The sequence below is a fragment of the Candoia aspera genome, chromosome 2 (assembly GCF_035149785.1).
Source record: "Candoia aspera isolate rCanAsp1 chromosome 2, rCanAsp1.hap2, whole genome shotgun sequence".
Lineage (NCBI taxonomy): Eukaryota > Metazoa > Chordata > Lepidosauria > Squamata > Boidae > Candoia > Candoia aspera.
In genome coordinates this window covers 5054717-5069502 of record NC_086154.1, presented here as the reverse complement: position 1 = coordinate 5069502, position 14786 = coordinate 5054717, and positions in this window count along the sequence as shown.

The following is a 14786-nucleotide window of genomic DNA, read 5'->3' as shown; positions in this document are numbered from 1 at the left end:
GAAGCAGACGACAGACAGGAAGCCCATGTAGCCGAGGGCAACATAAAACATGGCAACAGAGCCTGCGCTGCATTGGAGGATGATCTCTCTAGGTAGGGAGTGCATGTCAGAGTCAGGAAAAGAGGAAGAGACACTGAACCAGATGGAGCAGATGATTCCTTGCACAGCAGAAGAGGAAAGGATAATGGAGCTGGCCAAACTCTTCACAAGCCATCTGCTCATCCTGTTCCCCGGCTTTGTGGCCAGGAAGGCTAGCACCACTGTGATGGTTTTGGCCAAGACGGAAGAGACAGCCACTGAGAAGATGACGCTGAAGGCTGTTTGTTGGAGGAGGCAAGTGACTCTCCTTGGCCGTCCAATGAAGAGAAAGGTGGAGAAGAAGGAAAGCAGGAGGGCAACGAGGATGATGTAGGAAAGGTCCCGGTTATTGGCTTTGACTATTGGGGTGTCGAAATATTTAATAAAGATTCCTAAGACAAAGCCAGTGAGTAAGGATAAAAACAAGGCAAAGGAAACCATGATAATGCCCAACTTTTCTCCATAAGAGAGGAATACTGCAGTCTTAGGGATACATAGATCTTGATCTTTGTTTGGATGGTGATCACTTGGACATCTGATGCACTGCTCTGCATCTGCAAAGTATTCCACCATTTTACATTCATTCATTCATTTTTCATTCATTAGAATATATTTCCACTGAAATACATGTACATCTCTATGAGTGATACAGGTGAGTACAAATGCCAGCCGCCCCCCACCCCCCGGTCCTCCTGTGCTTTCTCATTGTGGCATGGTGGGTAGGGTGTTCCTGGAGGGATGAGTGAAGAACATTGGGAGTGTATGCCCAGAGTATATATTCCCAACCGGGTCGCTCAAAGCGTGAAAGTCATCCCAGCTGCTGCTAAAGCAAGCAGGCACCTCTCTTGAGCAGCAGCAATATAGAAAGATGCCCAAGGCAGATGATGACTTTAGTGACAATGGCAAAGGCGTCAATTCATACTGTGTGGGAGAAGGCAATGGTAAACCAGTCTGTATTTTTACCAAGAAAAGCACATGGATAGAAAATGAAAAATGATTGGTGATATAGTGCCAGATGGTGGGCCCCTCGGGTCGGACGGCACTCACACACTACTGAGGAAGAGCTGAGGATCTTTCAATAGAATGTAAGAAGGTGGGAAAGCTCAACACAGTGAAAGCTGAAATGAAACAACTACATATTGACACTTTAGGCATCAGTGAATTGAGATGGACTGGGATTGGACACTTTCAGTCAGAAGATCGCACTGTTTATTACTCAGGACAGGAAAAATGAAGAAAGGATGTTTCTTTTATAGTTCGGAAGAGTGTAGCAAGAAGAGTATGTGGCTGCAAAGCAATCAAGGACGAAATAATATTAATTAGATTTTGTGGACAATTCTTTATTACATCACGATCATTCGGGTTTATGCTCCAATCACCGATACAGAAAAAGAGGAGGTTGATGAGTTTCATGATCAAATTGAAATCAACAGAAAATGCAAGGAAGATGCTTTTAATTGGAGACTGGAATGCCAAAGTTGGAAACATGAAAGTGGAAAATGTAGTTGGAGTGTATGGCTTAGGAAACAGAAATGAAGCAGGAAACCGGCAAATTGATTTCCTCCCTCCAGTGCATTTTTCATAGCTAATGCTGTCTTCAAACAACCAACACAACTTCTCTATACATGGATGTCATCGGATAGGGCATATGGAAATCAAATGGACTTAAAGATGTCATAAAGGATGAATGTGAACAGGGACTGCCAAAGTGAAGAAAGAGAAGAAAGCAAACTGGATGCCAGAATAACAAACGGTGGAAATTGCCAAGGGGAGAAGAGAAGCCCAAGCCAGGAAAGACCGACTTCTCAGAAGGAAACTCAGCCAAGAGTGTCAGAGAGCTGTTAGAAGAGACAAGAAGCAGCATTACGACAACATCTGTCATGACACGGAGGATGGAAATGTTGGCAAATCCAGCATGCCTCATTAGCATGTGCATTAGCATGTTAATTGAGATCGTCCCACGATGCAACTCTTCGTGCTTCTGAGGAAGCTGTGTGTTGCAACTCCCACTTCCTCTCTCTTCCTCCTTCACCATCCGAGAAAAGCATGTTTTGCCTTTCTCTCCATCTTGGGCCTAAAGCCATGGGCCTAGCCCTTTCTTCCATGCAGCTCTTAGCAGCTATAGGGCTAAGAGATCACTAAGCATAGTTAAAGAACAGAAGAAACAAGGAGCATCATTTCCCCACCAGAAATGGATGTAACAGAACCAAGAATAAAAGTCAGTAAGACTCCTGTTACTTCACTTTTGAACCTACTCTGTCTCAGCGTGTACTTCTTTATGCTTGGGAGGGCTGAGCGTGTAAGATCAATAACCTGTATTTCTCTGACAAGCTCATTAAAGCTTTTAAAGATAATATTCTTTTTTCTCTGTGCAGCTTCTCCACTGTGTTGAGCTCTGCTCCATTCAGTGGACCTAGCTGCCCACAAATGGCTTCAGGAAAAACCAAGCAAGTCTTTCAAAAGAGCTCGGTATTCAGAAGGAGGTTCCAACCTCAATCCGGTATGCTAAAGGACTCCAACGGACAGATCGTAACTGATTCAAAGGTGATCAAACAAAGAGGGAAGGAGTATATCAAAACACTGCCCAGTAGAAATGTTAACATCCCAGATACCTTAGAAGATACTCTGTATTCATAAGAACCTCTACCTGTAGTACTAGAAGATGAGGTTAGATCACCAGTCCAGACATTACCAAGGCGGAAGGCTACAGGAACTGAAGGAATATCCAGAGAAATATGGCAAGCAACAGAAGAAGGATCAGAGAAGGTTCTGAGCACATTATGCCAGCAATTCTAGAGAATGACACAAAGGAGTTCAACAAGACTGTATACTCTTCTCTTATTGATTGAAACTAGATGCTGAATATATATTGAGGGAAACTGCATTGGAAGAAGATGAGCATGGCTTTAAGCTCTAATAATAAAAATCAAGGAGCACCAAAAAAAAAAAGGGGGGGGGACTAAAACTAAGTATAAAGAAGAGCAAACTAATGACAACAGGTACAGCAACCAGCCTTAGAATTGGCAATGTAGGTATCAACGGGGTGGACAGCTTCTGCCTTTTAGGGTCACCATCAACAAGGAACAAACAGTCGAGAAATACATTGCAAATTAGCCCTTGGTAGAGCAGCCATGAAGGCCTTGGAAAAGATATTCAAATGCTCTGCTGTGTCTATGCCTACCAAGATCAGAATTGCGCAAGCCACGGTATTCCCTGTGACACTCTGTGGAAGTGAAAGTTGGGCTTTAAAGAAGCAGGATAGGAAGAATATTGACTCTTTTGAATGTTGCTGTTGGAGAAGACTCCTGAGAATATTGTGGATAGCCGGAAAACTAACAAATGGATCTTTGAACAAAAACGGAGAGTTCTCGCTTGAGACACAAATGACTACCTTCAAATTATCCTTCTCTGGAAACCTTCTGTGAAAACCCAGCTCTCTGGAGAAGGCTCTACTGCTGGCAAAGGAGGAAGGAAAGAGAAGAAGCAGACAACCAGCAGCAAGGTCCATGCACTCCATTAGTGTGGCGATGAGTGCACTGTTGGAAGACCTGTAAGACAGATTGTCATGGAGAAATTCTTTCTGTGTGGTCGCTAGGAAGTGAAAATGACTAGATGGCACATAACCAACCAACCTAACAATCAATGACAAATGCCAGGTATTTTGGAAAGGGAAACAAATGATTTTTCCCTTCTTAACTTTGCACAAGTCTTCCCACAGTGTCTTCATCTCCACACTCCATCTCCATGCTCCCAGGATGTCATATTCAGGGCCACCTTGGGCCACGCATTCACGTGACCATCACTTGGGCACAGAAATGAGAATGCACAGAGGCTGGTGGGTTACAGGACTGACTGACTTGCCCTCTAGAGTACACACCTTCCTGAGTGGAGATGGTCCCGTACGCACAAGAAACACACTTGTAGCAGCAGAGTGGCTCTCCTTCCTGAATCAGCTTGACCCGTCCGGGGTGACAGCTTTGAACACACCTGGAAGGTGGCATGGACTAAATGGACAAAAAGGGATATTAATTAACATGTCTTAGGGGTCATGTATGTAAGGAAAGGGGACTAACCTTGGCTTGAGTGAAAACCTGTATTCAAGACCGACCCTCCTCAACTGGAGTAATTGCAGATGGCTTCCTCATGCAACCCTCCCTCCATTATCAGCTCTTTTCTCTTGGCTGAATGTTAAGCTGTAAGTATCTGAGGGCAAGCGCCAGTCTGGGGTAGTGCTGGGATGTGTCTCTACCCACAAAGATCAGGACTCGGCAGGCAATGATGGGAAGTTTCTGTGTGTGTCTGTGTGTATGTGTGTGTGTGTGTAAGGGATGTCCCACCTGGTTGAGCCATTTTGGCCACACGATGGCATCCTCGTTGATGGTAAACTTGGGCTCCAGGGATCCCTGCTTTTCCACACTCCCAAAGGTCACTCGATTGACAGATTTATTGGGAAACTTCACCCAGTAGACGATGTCAAAGTCAGCTGCCAGGTCTCCATTCTTGTTCAGATATACACCGGCCATGGACCGGTTGTAGAATCGGGAGTTTTGCAGAAAAGGATGCAGCTGGAATGGCAAATTTGGGAAGGTGCACTGAAGGGGGCTGGGCGGGATAAACCTTCTTCACTTCAGCTCTGCTCATTTCCAGCTTTGAGCCCCAGACTCCGAGAGGGCTCTATGGATAACCCCCTCACCCCACCAGGGCCACTGCCCTCAGCTGAACGCGCTGCCACCACCACCTTTTCCTGCCCTCAGCCAGGCATAGAGGCATAAGATAGTATGAACTATTAATTGTTATTTAACATTTTTACATAGCTAAAATGCAAAGAGAGAAATTTATAAAGAAAGAAAACGAGAAAAGAAAAAGTCCAGAAAAGGATACAGTTAAAAAGGGAAAGGAAAAAGAAAAAAGTTAGCTGAAGAAGCAGCCTTCGCCTTTCTTTACAGCAGTTCAAAGAATTATCCCTCCTCCCGCCTTCACTTTACAATAATCTGTTAAGTTTGACCCCTAATCTGGACACTTCTACGTGTTTGTTGGAGCTCAGAGAAAAATTATCTCAGTTTTACTTCTGAAAGAGTGTCTAATCCGAAGGGGAGGAAGAATCAGTTCAGGGAGAAAGGCAGGGCAATTTGGGGCTATAAATCGGCCTTGCAAGGCTTCAGGCTGAAGAAAGGACATTGCTTTTGCTGACCTTTAGTAGCAATTTCAATAAAAAGGGGGAAAATTGGGAATTGCATGTCTTTTTCAGAGAACTCCTTTGCACTTTTAAAAATACACCCCAACATGACACAAATTTCAGTTACTTCCGCTGGCATCAAATTCTCTAGGCCAGAAAACACACTGATGGGTAGGTAGGGAATGTTCAAGACAACATGGCTTTTGCATTGGGAAAACTGTATTCAGATGAGCCCATACAGCATCCAAAAGCCTCCTTTATTTTGCAGAACCACACCATCATAGGAGACAGGTAGAGCTTGGCAGATGGAGGGCCGGGTCACACTGAAGGCCAGAAGGTGCCAACAAGCCAGTTTGCAAGGTAGCCAGAAGGCTCCGAGAAGGCCAGTGACAACTGTCCCAGGAGGGAACACCCTCTGATTCCTCTCTGATACCCTGGTTTCTCCTGTCACCTTCTCGCTCTCTACAGCTGTTTGGTGATGGCTATGTGAGACAGAGAAACCAGAGAGGGAAAAGGAAATACCTGCCAAGGCTGCAGCATCTGAGTTCCCAACGTCTCCCCACGTTTCCTCCTCCTCCCCCTCCCCCTCTTGGGTCCGGAGGAATAGGCAGCGTTTAGGGCACGGGCCACCGCCCAGATGGTGTTGTAGATGCGGTAACTGTCGAGAGAAAGGGTTTGTTCCATCTGCTCCTGGGGCAAAGTCCTCAGGTTCTCTCTCTCTCTGCATCTTATCCAGGCACTCACGGACAAGGCATGCTTGGAGTAGGAGCACTGAAATGCTTGAAAGGCAAACTGTGTGATAGAAGAGTAGAGGAGAACCATATCATATTTTGTCCCCTTTTTTGTCTGGATGTAGAAGGAAAAAAAGCCATAAGTGTGCTGGAAAGACAGAAGACCACGCATCAGGTCAAAGGTGATGTCCCTCATTGCCGAAATGACCCAGATTTTCCCTTCTTTAGGTTTTATTTCATTCTTGAATACTCCTTCTATAAGAGCCATTCTAAAGAAGTCAGAACGTGTCTCCACAGACGAAAGAAACACATTGATTTGTTCCCATTTGAGGAAGGAATCCGGAGGGATATTTGGTTCATGCCGATTCACCCCTGAGATAGTTAGTGAGAAAAGAACGCAAATGCCGTTTGTTGCCAGGAGCAGCATCAAGGTTCTCATGAACTGCTCTCCTTTGTCTGTGTCTGGAGCGATGAGGCCGATGGACGTCCAGCGGAAATAAAGGAGGAGTCTGACCATTCCCAAATACTGTGCTCCTTCTTCGGGCATCATCCGGTAGAAAAGCGGGAACCGAGCTTTATTGCTCAAAACTTGAGAAGCAAAAGCGTAAGATATCTGGAAGGAAAAGAAGGGTTTGGTTATGTCCTTTAAGAGCTGGTGATTCTAAATACACTCAGGGAACATAGTGTAGGGTCCCACAAATAAGAATGTAAATCATTACTGAGAGGGTACTGAATGTACTGGAAATCTCTGTTCCATTTCTGGATGCCAAATATCTAGTGAGACCAAAATAATTCTGTCTAACTCCCAGGAGACATAAAATGCTGCCAGTTCATATCTAAGACGGCAAGTCATCTGTAGGATCCACATGCCCATTATGTCCTTCGTTTTCCACGTAAGCACTGCTACACAGCACAGGAATGGGAAGAAACCAATTCAAGAGATGAGAGAAGAAAGGAAGATATCGCTACAGCTGGCTTATAGCAGTACCATTCCCTATCCCTACCCCTAACCCTTCCAGCATTCCCACACTTTTCATTTTTAAAGAATACTTTTTCCTATTGCTTTCTAAAAGCATAACAATCAGAACCAGCAAACCAAAATATGCCAAAAGATGGACAAAATACTAGAGCATTATAGATCAGCTCATTTTGAAGAGCAAACTGCAGCTTGACCACATGGGATCAACCTGCTGAGTCTTTTCGTTATGCATGTAACAGGTTCCTCAAAGGCTAAAAGTGGACCAATTTCTTTAGTCCAGGATATTATTCCACAGATCCTTGTTACTTTCTAACTGCACATCATGACACGGTTTGCTACACACTGAATTTTCAGGTGTGGTTCCAAGGGAGAAAGGGAAGGTTTACCCCTCTTCCAGCTTTACCTGTGGGATTTTGTAGATGCCCAGGAGGGTGGAGATCTGGATGGAAATGTCTGAATCGGTCCCATCAAGAACTGCCAGCAGGTTCTCTCCTCCACACATATAATTTGGAATATTGGCTTGTCCAAACGAAAGCAGGTCGAGCAAGGCTTCAGAAGTCATTTCCTCACTGTCAAACACGTTATGGAGGTTGTAGCCCAGAGTGATATTGGGTAAGAGACTAGGATTCTGGTTGATCTCCTGGATGGCAGACAAGAAGGAGAGGAGATGCCAGATATCTTCGCTTTCTCCCCTGCCAAAAGAAATGGGATCAGACCAGCATCTTCCCTTCAGCTTGTCAGAATGGGCTCCGGCTTCTTTTCTAGGGAATACAATGCTCTGTGTTCTTCCCCTCCCTCTAAACCCATTAGTTCCTCCCTCCTATCTTGTCTTGCAGTTCCCTCTGCCTTCAGCCCTTCTCTTGTTTTAGCCCTTCCCTGCCTGAATGTCTCCAAGCACTACCTAGATGCTTGGTTGAAAGCTAAAAAGAGAAGAGAGTTTGTCTCTTAAACTACCATCATGACCACAATGAGCTGAGTGTCTCTTTGTAAGGTTGGATCAGGGGGAAATACATGGATGAGGGTGACCCGGAGATTATTGAGCACTTTTAGCAGCAGGCAAGTTATCTCCTGATGACGGCAGATGAGGCTGTGGTGCAAGCGGAGGAGCTGGAGAAAGCATGAACTCCGTGGACCTCACGTCAAAAGATTTGTCACCTCCAGGAAAGAAGAACATTGAGAAATGGTGCCAACAGATCTCAAATACAGGCCATGAAAGAGGCGAGAAGACTTAAGGGTGGCCTATGGGCATGGCATTCCAATTTAGAGTTAAGGAAGAACAATAGTGCTGCTGTCGTTCACCCACAGGGAAATCTCTAAATACTGATGGATCATCAGAGCCTTCCCCAGATACGACAGAGATTTAAGATGCAGCCGTTCGTGGAGGGAGTCCCCAGGAGAAGGTGGATAAGTGCTGTTTGTGAAATGAGTAGCAAGTGAACTAGCAGCCACTCCATCACCTCCTGCGGACTCACCAGATGAATTCTTCGCTAGGGGGAGGCACGTTGAAACGGTAAAAGGGGCGGATGACCATATCTGCAGAAACAGCTCCACCAAGGATATAGTCTCCTGGCCTGAAATGATGCACCCGCTCAATCCCATTCCCCTCCAGCCGCAAGGAGCATTTGGCCTTCCACGTTCCACAGGCTGCCTCTGGAAGCAGCACAAGCAGGGAAAAAAACAGCAGCATGTTTGACAAGATGACGAGACCAATTCTCTGCTCTTCAGAACTGATGAGGAACATGATGAGGAGCTTTCCAAGTCCTCTTGAAAGTCTGGGACTTCGATGCCTTGCCCAGAGAGGATAGCAGTGGAAGATCCTTGCGTCTTCCTCCCCTAACCTGGAGCTTGGTCAAAGCTCTCAGCAGACAGGAGGCATTTATGAGCTGGTCTGTGCAGCCGTGCATGGAAAAGATTGCCTGCTCTTGCTGATGCTCAGCTCAGAGACAATCTTTGGGAAGGTCCCTGGGGTTGCTTTTAAGAGGAGGCATACTGTCAGACCCGTGATTTTGTTAATTGTAAGGCGAAGAGCATCAGCCCTGAGGACCGGCTGAATTTGCTCGGGGGCTGCATGCAGGGCCAGAGAAAACATGTTGACCAAAGTGTCCAGCTGCGGCTTCTCCATCTGGGATGCTTCACTATCCACACTTGGCTAAAACTTTTCAAAGAGGGAAAATGAAGATGTGCCTTTGAGGAATGCCTTGGAGGGGCTTGGAAAGGAAATAGGAAATACCCTCTGGTCAGAGGAGATGGGCGGTGACAAAGTTGATTGATTGATTGATAGATAGATAGATAAAATAGGGGCTGATCTGAGTATTCAAGGTGCTAGTTGCAATTTCTAAAGGTCTAGATGGGCCAGTCCCTGCTGAAGCTCCCTCCGTCAGGGGTTCGATGGGAGGGGTCATGAGTGTTCTCAGTGGCTGCTCCCCTCTTTCCAAAAGTTGTTCCCTCAAGGCAACAATGGCCCCACTTGGACAGTCTTTGGTAGAAGAGTTAGTGTCCTAACAGCCAGGAACCACGCTGAAACAAGGAGTAGGTCTCTAGTGTTTATTACTGCTACATTAGACAGAAAATCCTAACAAACTGAAGAAGTGTGGGAAAAACCCAGACAGATAAACCCCAAAAGTTAAGGCGGGTCTGATCTGTGTCTCTCTGCTTAACTCCTCAGGACTACGCATGCGTTTTCCCCCCTGGATAGGGGCCCCCTCCTGCTCACCATCAGTACTCATGACAGTTAAAATCTGGTTGTTCCAGAATGAAAAATAGAATAAAATTTGGGTCTTTGTTATTGTTGATTTATGTATTTTACTTCTTCATTCCTTGCATGTTTGGGTTTTGTGTGATGTCTCAAGCCTTGGGAGTGAGGCAGTTATAAACATTGTAAATGAACAATGAAGGAATGAATGAATGAATGAATCCAATAAATCAGCATGTTTGAAGTCATTCAGCCCACGTCCTGTGGAATGCTTGGAGATGCAAGGAAGAGATGGCCAATCTGCATGCAACAGGAGGAGGAATCAAGGGGTGGGAGCAGAGAGCCACTGAATGTTTTGGGAAAGGGCTGCGGTCAGCCCTCCGAGGTAGGCCAGGTCAGGAAACAGACACCCCAGGAACCACTGGAACTCTACTTTACTATTCTAGAGCTGTGTTTCTTAAACTTTTTTCTCTCAGGACCCCTTTTCACTTTTAAAAATGATGGAGGACCCCAAAAGAGCTTGTGTTTTTACAGGTTATATTTATCAATATTTACCATATGAAAAATTAAAATTAATGTATTCACTGCTGCTATCGCTTCTTCCAATTGTTTGATGGGATTTTGATATTGTATTATTTTTCAACATAGGCTGGCAAATAATTTTGCTTTCAAGGACCCCGAGAGGGTCTTGGGGGACTCCCAGGGGTCCTAGGACTGCAGTTTCAGGAATACTGTTATAGAAGATAAGAACAGAATCTTAAAAGCCAGACTCCTGACCACCTGTTGGTTGTTTCACTGGGGATATCAATGTAATATGTCATGAGGGCCTTTTATAGCATGGAAATGTGAGTGGATTTTGTAGTCTTTCTTTCTGTCTCCCTCACAATTTTATTTACTTATTTATTTGTTTATTTATTCCAGGAAGAGGAGGCTGGTGGAAAAGATGGTTCACTGTCCGATGTATGATAGTCTCAAACAGAAATTAGGACCAGAAATAATGAGCGTAGGATGCAGCTACTTTAATGTGATTTAAATACAAGGAAAAACCTCTGGGTGGAAGATGGAGGGTGGGAGGGGGACTGGAATGAACTCAGATACGCACACCATCTTCTTCTCTGGAACTGAAGGGACTTTTTATTGTTTCGGGGCTTGGATATATACATTTCATGCCAGTGGTTCTGGTATACAGGGGTCTTCTCTTCACAAACCAAGATATATTTATCTACAGAATTCTTGCAGTTCTTCCACTGCTTGACTTCTTCCCTCCCTTCCCCAAACAGTCCCAAAGCTTCATCATGGAGGCTTGCTATGTTAACGCCTTCTCAGACACCTTTGCTGAATTTCACTTTCTCGCTCCTATCCTTTTCTGAAAGAGAGAGTTGGAGTGGGAATGGGAAAAAGAAATAACCCATTTGTTGCTCCCTTTTTGGAAAGTCTCCGTCTCAGGCATGCTTCTTCCCCTGGTTACGCCTGGGCTGCCTTTTCCAATGTCGCTCTTTCTCTCCCTCGTCCAGTCCTTGTCCAGCCAATCTGCTCTGCAGATCTTCCTTCGGGATCCTGGTTGCTCCTGCTGTGCCTTCCGCCACACTTCCCTCCTTCCTCTGGTGATCCCCTCTTCAAAGAGACATGAATACTTTGTTGAATGGTAAGACAGTTCCTTGACCGACTGCTCTGATGCCTGTGAAAAAGCCTGTAAACATGGACCTAGACCATGGCCCACGACCTCTCCCGCCAGTGTCCATCGTGGCAGATCAGGAAAGGATCTTCCTGGTATGAGTATATTAAATTGAGTAGTAAAACCTGTTTTCTTAATCACTCAGGCATCTCTCATTCATTCTTTCTTCAGGATCCTGTGCGCAGTGACCCTGGCCACTTAACCATCAAAGATACCTTTGTTTACAGAGCTTCTTGCAGTTCCTTCACTGTTCCGTTTGTTCCCTCCATAATCCACACAGATCTGAACTCAGTCACTGAGCTTTGTGACATTAATTCCTTCTCAAGGCATATTTTCTCAGAAGGGAACTCAACCAAGAGTGTCAGAGAGCTGTTAGAAGAGACAAGCAGCAGCATTACGACAACATCTGTCATGACACGGAGGATGGAAATGTTGGCAAATCCAGCATGCCTCATTAGCATGTGCATTAGCATGTAAATTAAGATCATCCCAGGATCCAACTCTTCGTGCTTCTGAGGAAGCTGTTTGTCGCCACTCTCACTTCCTCTCTCTTCCTCCTTCACCATCCGAGAAGAAGCATGTTTTGCTTGTCTCTCCATCTTGGGCCTAAAGCCATGTGCCTGGCCCTTTCTTCCGTGCAGCTCTTAGCAGCTATAGGGCTAAGAGATCACTAAGCATAGTTAAAGAACAGAAGAAACAAGGAACATCATTTTCCCACCAGAAATGGATGTAACAGAACCAAGAATAAAAGTCAGTAAGACTGCTGTTACTTCACTTTTGAACCTACTCTGTCTAAGCGTGTACTTCTTTATGCTTGGGAGGGCTGAGGGTGTAAGATCAATAACCTGTATTTCTCTGACAAGCTCATTAAAGCTTTTTAAGATAATATTCTTTTTTCTCTGTGCAGCTTCTCCACTGTGTTAAGCTCTGCTCCATTCAGTGGTCCTAGCTGCCCACAAATGGCTTCAGGAAAAACCAAGCAAGTCTTTCAAAAGAGCTCGGTATTCAGAAGGAGGTTCCAACCTCAAACCGGTATGCTAAAGGACTCCAATGGACAGATCGTAACTGATTCAAAGGTGATCAAACAAAGAGGGAAGGAGTATATCAAAACACTGCCCAGTAGAAATGTTAACATCCCAGATACCTTAGAAGATACTCCGTATTCATAAGAACCTCTACCTGTAGTACTAGAAGATGAGGTTAGATCACCAGTCCAGACATTACCAAGTCGGAAGGCTACAGGAACTGAGGGAATATTCAGAGAAATAAGGCAAGCAACAGAAGAAGGATCAGAGAAGGTTCTGAGCATGTTATGCCAGCAAATCTAGAGAATGACACAAAGGAGTTCAACAGGACTGTATACTCTTCTCTTATTGATTCAAACTAGATGCTGAATATATATTAAGGGAAACTGCATTGGAAGAAGAGCATGGCTTTAAGCTCTAATAATGAAAATCAAGGAGCACACAAAAAAAGGGGGGGGACACTAAAAGTAAGTATAAAGAAGAGCAAACTAATGACACAGGTACAGCAACCAGCCTTAGAATTGGCAATGTAGGTATCAACGGGGTGGACAGCTTCTGCCTTTTAGGGTCACCATGAACAAGGATGGTACAGGAAGAGGAGTCTGGTGGAAAAGATGGTTTACTGTCCTATGTATGATAGTCTTAAACAGAAATTAGGACCAGAAATAATGAATGTAGGATGCAGCTACTTCAATGTGATTTAAATACAAGGAAAAACCTCTGGGTGGAAGATCGAGGGTGGGAAGGGGACTGGAATGAACTCAGATATGCATACCATCTTCTTCTCCTGAACTGAAGTGATTTTTTATTGTTACTGGGCTGGGAAATAGATATTTCATGCTAGTGGTTCTGGTATACAGGGGTCTTAGCTTAACAAACCAAGATATATTTATTTAGTGTTCTGTGAGATTTGAGGTTGATTCAGAGGGGGAGGAGGAGGAAGAACCCGGAGAGAGTGGTGGAAAGTCAGGGCACGAAATCTGAAAAAGAAGATGAATTGCCCATTGGCAACAGCTCAGGGCGGGACTCACCATTGCCTATGAGCACCTGAGAATGAACAGCAGAAAAGCATGCCCAGGAAAAAGCAGACTGATTGGGCTCTGCAAAAAAATGGCATGAAAAATATCTGAGAAAAAGGGGAGAGCCAGCAGTATGGGTTGTTGGCGACAACGGTCCTACAGGGAGCCTGACTTCACCTCTAAACCCAGTGCCCTAACCAACAATGGAACCTCACCTTCTGATCTCCATGGTCCCCGCAATCTTGCCTGACCTCAACTCCGTGCCAGAACCTGCAGCCGATCCCATCCTCACCTCCGCTCCAGCCGTTGGACTGCCTCCTGCCGCTGCTGCTGCTCCTGCCACTGTTGTTGCTGCTACTGATGACGTTGCCGCCTCTGCTTCTGCTGTCGATTGCCTTCCTGCTGCCACTGCTGCTGCGGAATATCCTTCTGTACCAACTACTGGGCTCACCAGCATCCTGCCCTCTGCCACCACTGCCACTGCTGCTCCTGTGTCACTGCTGCCGCTGCAGCTGACCAACTTGCTGCTCCAGCCTCCACTTCCGCTAATGGCCTGCTCTGAAGCTCTGCTCCTGGGTTCCGTGCTGGTCCTAAAGCCTGCTGGGTACCCTGTGGGAAGAGGGTTGTAAGTCTGGTGGGGCACCAACAGGGTTTGCCATATAGATATTTAATTGAATTGCCTGTCAGTAACCACTGTGAGTCTTGCCACATCTTGTCTGGTGCCTAGTGTGGAGTATTAAGTCTGACCTATCGCCATTGCAAACCGGGTTGTGGTCAAACCTCATCTGCAGTCAATGTAAATCTTGTCATGCTTGCCTAGTATCCAGGGGTGAGATTGTCAATTGCATCTGTAATCAATGTAAACCTTGTTATGCTTGCCTTTGATCCAGGGTTGTGGTCAAGGCCCATCAGTAACCCATGCAATCCTTGCCACATTTGCCTAGTACCCGGTGTGTGATTGTCAAGCAGTATCTGTATCTAATGCCATTCTTGTCATGATTGCCCTGTAACCAGAATAAGCTTGCCAAGCCCTGCCCATGACCAATGTGAATCTTGCCAGTCTTGCAAGTGAATTGTTGTAAGGGCGCTGTTACAAGTCAGTTTGCTGTGCTACCAGTCATGTCTGCTGCTAAGGTGCGAATTCTGGGGCTCGTTGGTTGAATCTCTTCCACCAATTGTGATAAATAAAAGATAAATTACACCTTCCTGTGTCAAGACTCAACCCAAACAGGACACATTCTCGCAGTTCTTTCACTGCTTGACTTCTTCCCTCCCTTCCCCAAACAGTCCCAAAGCTTCATCATGGAGGCTTGCTATGTTAACGCCTTCTCAAACACCTTTGCTGAATTTCACTTTCTCGCTCCTATCCTTTTCTGAAAGAGAGAGTTGGAGTGGGAATGGGAAAAAGAAA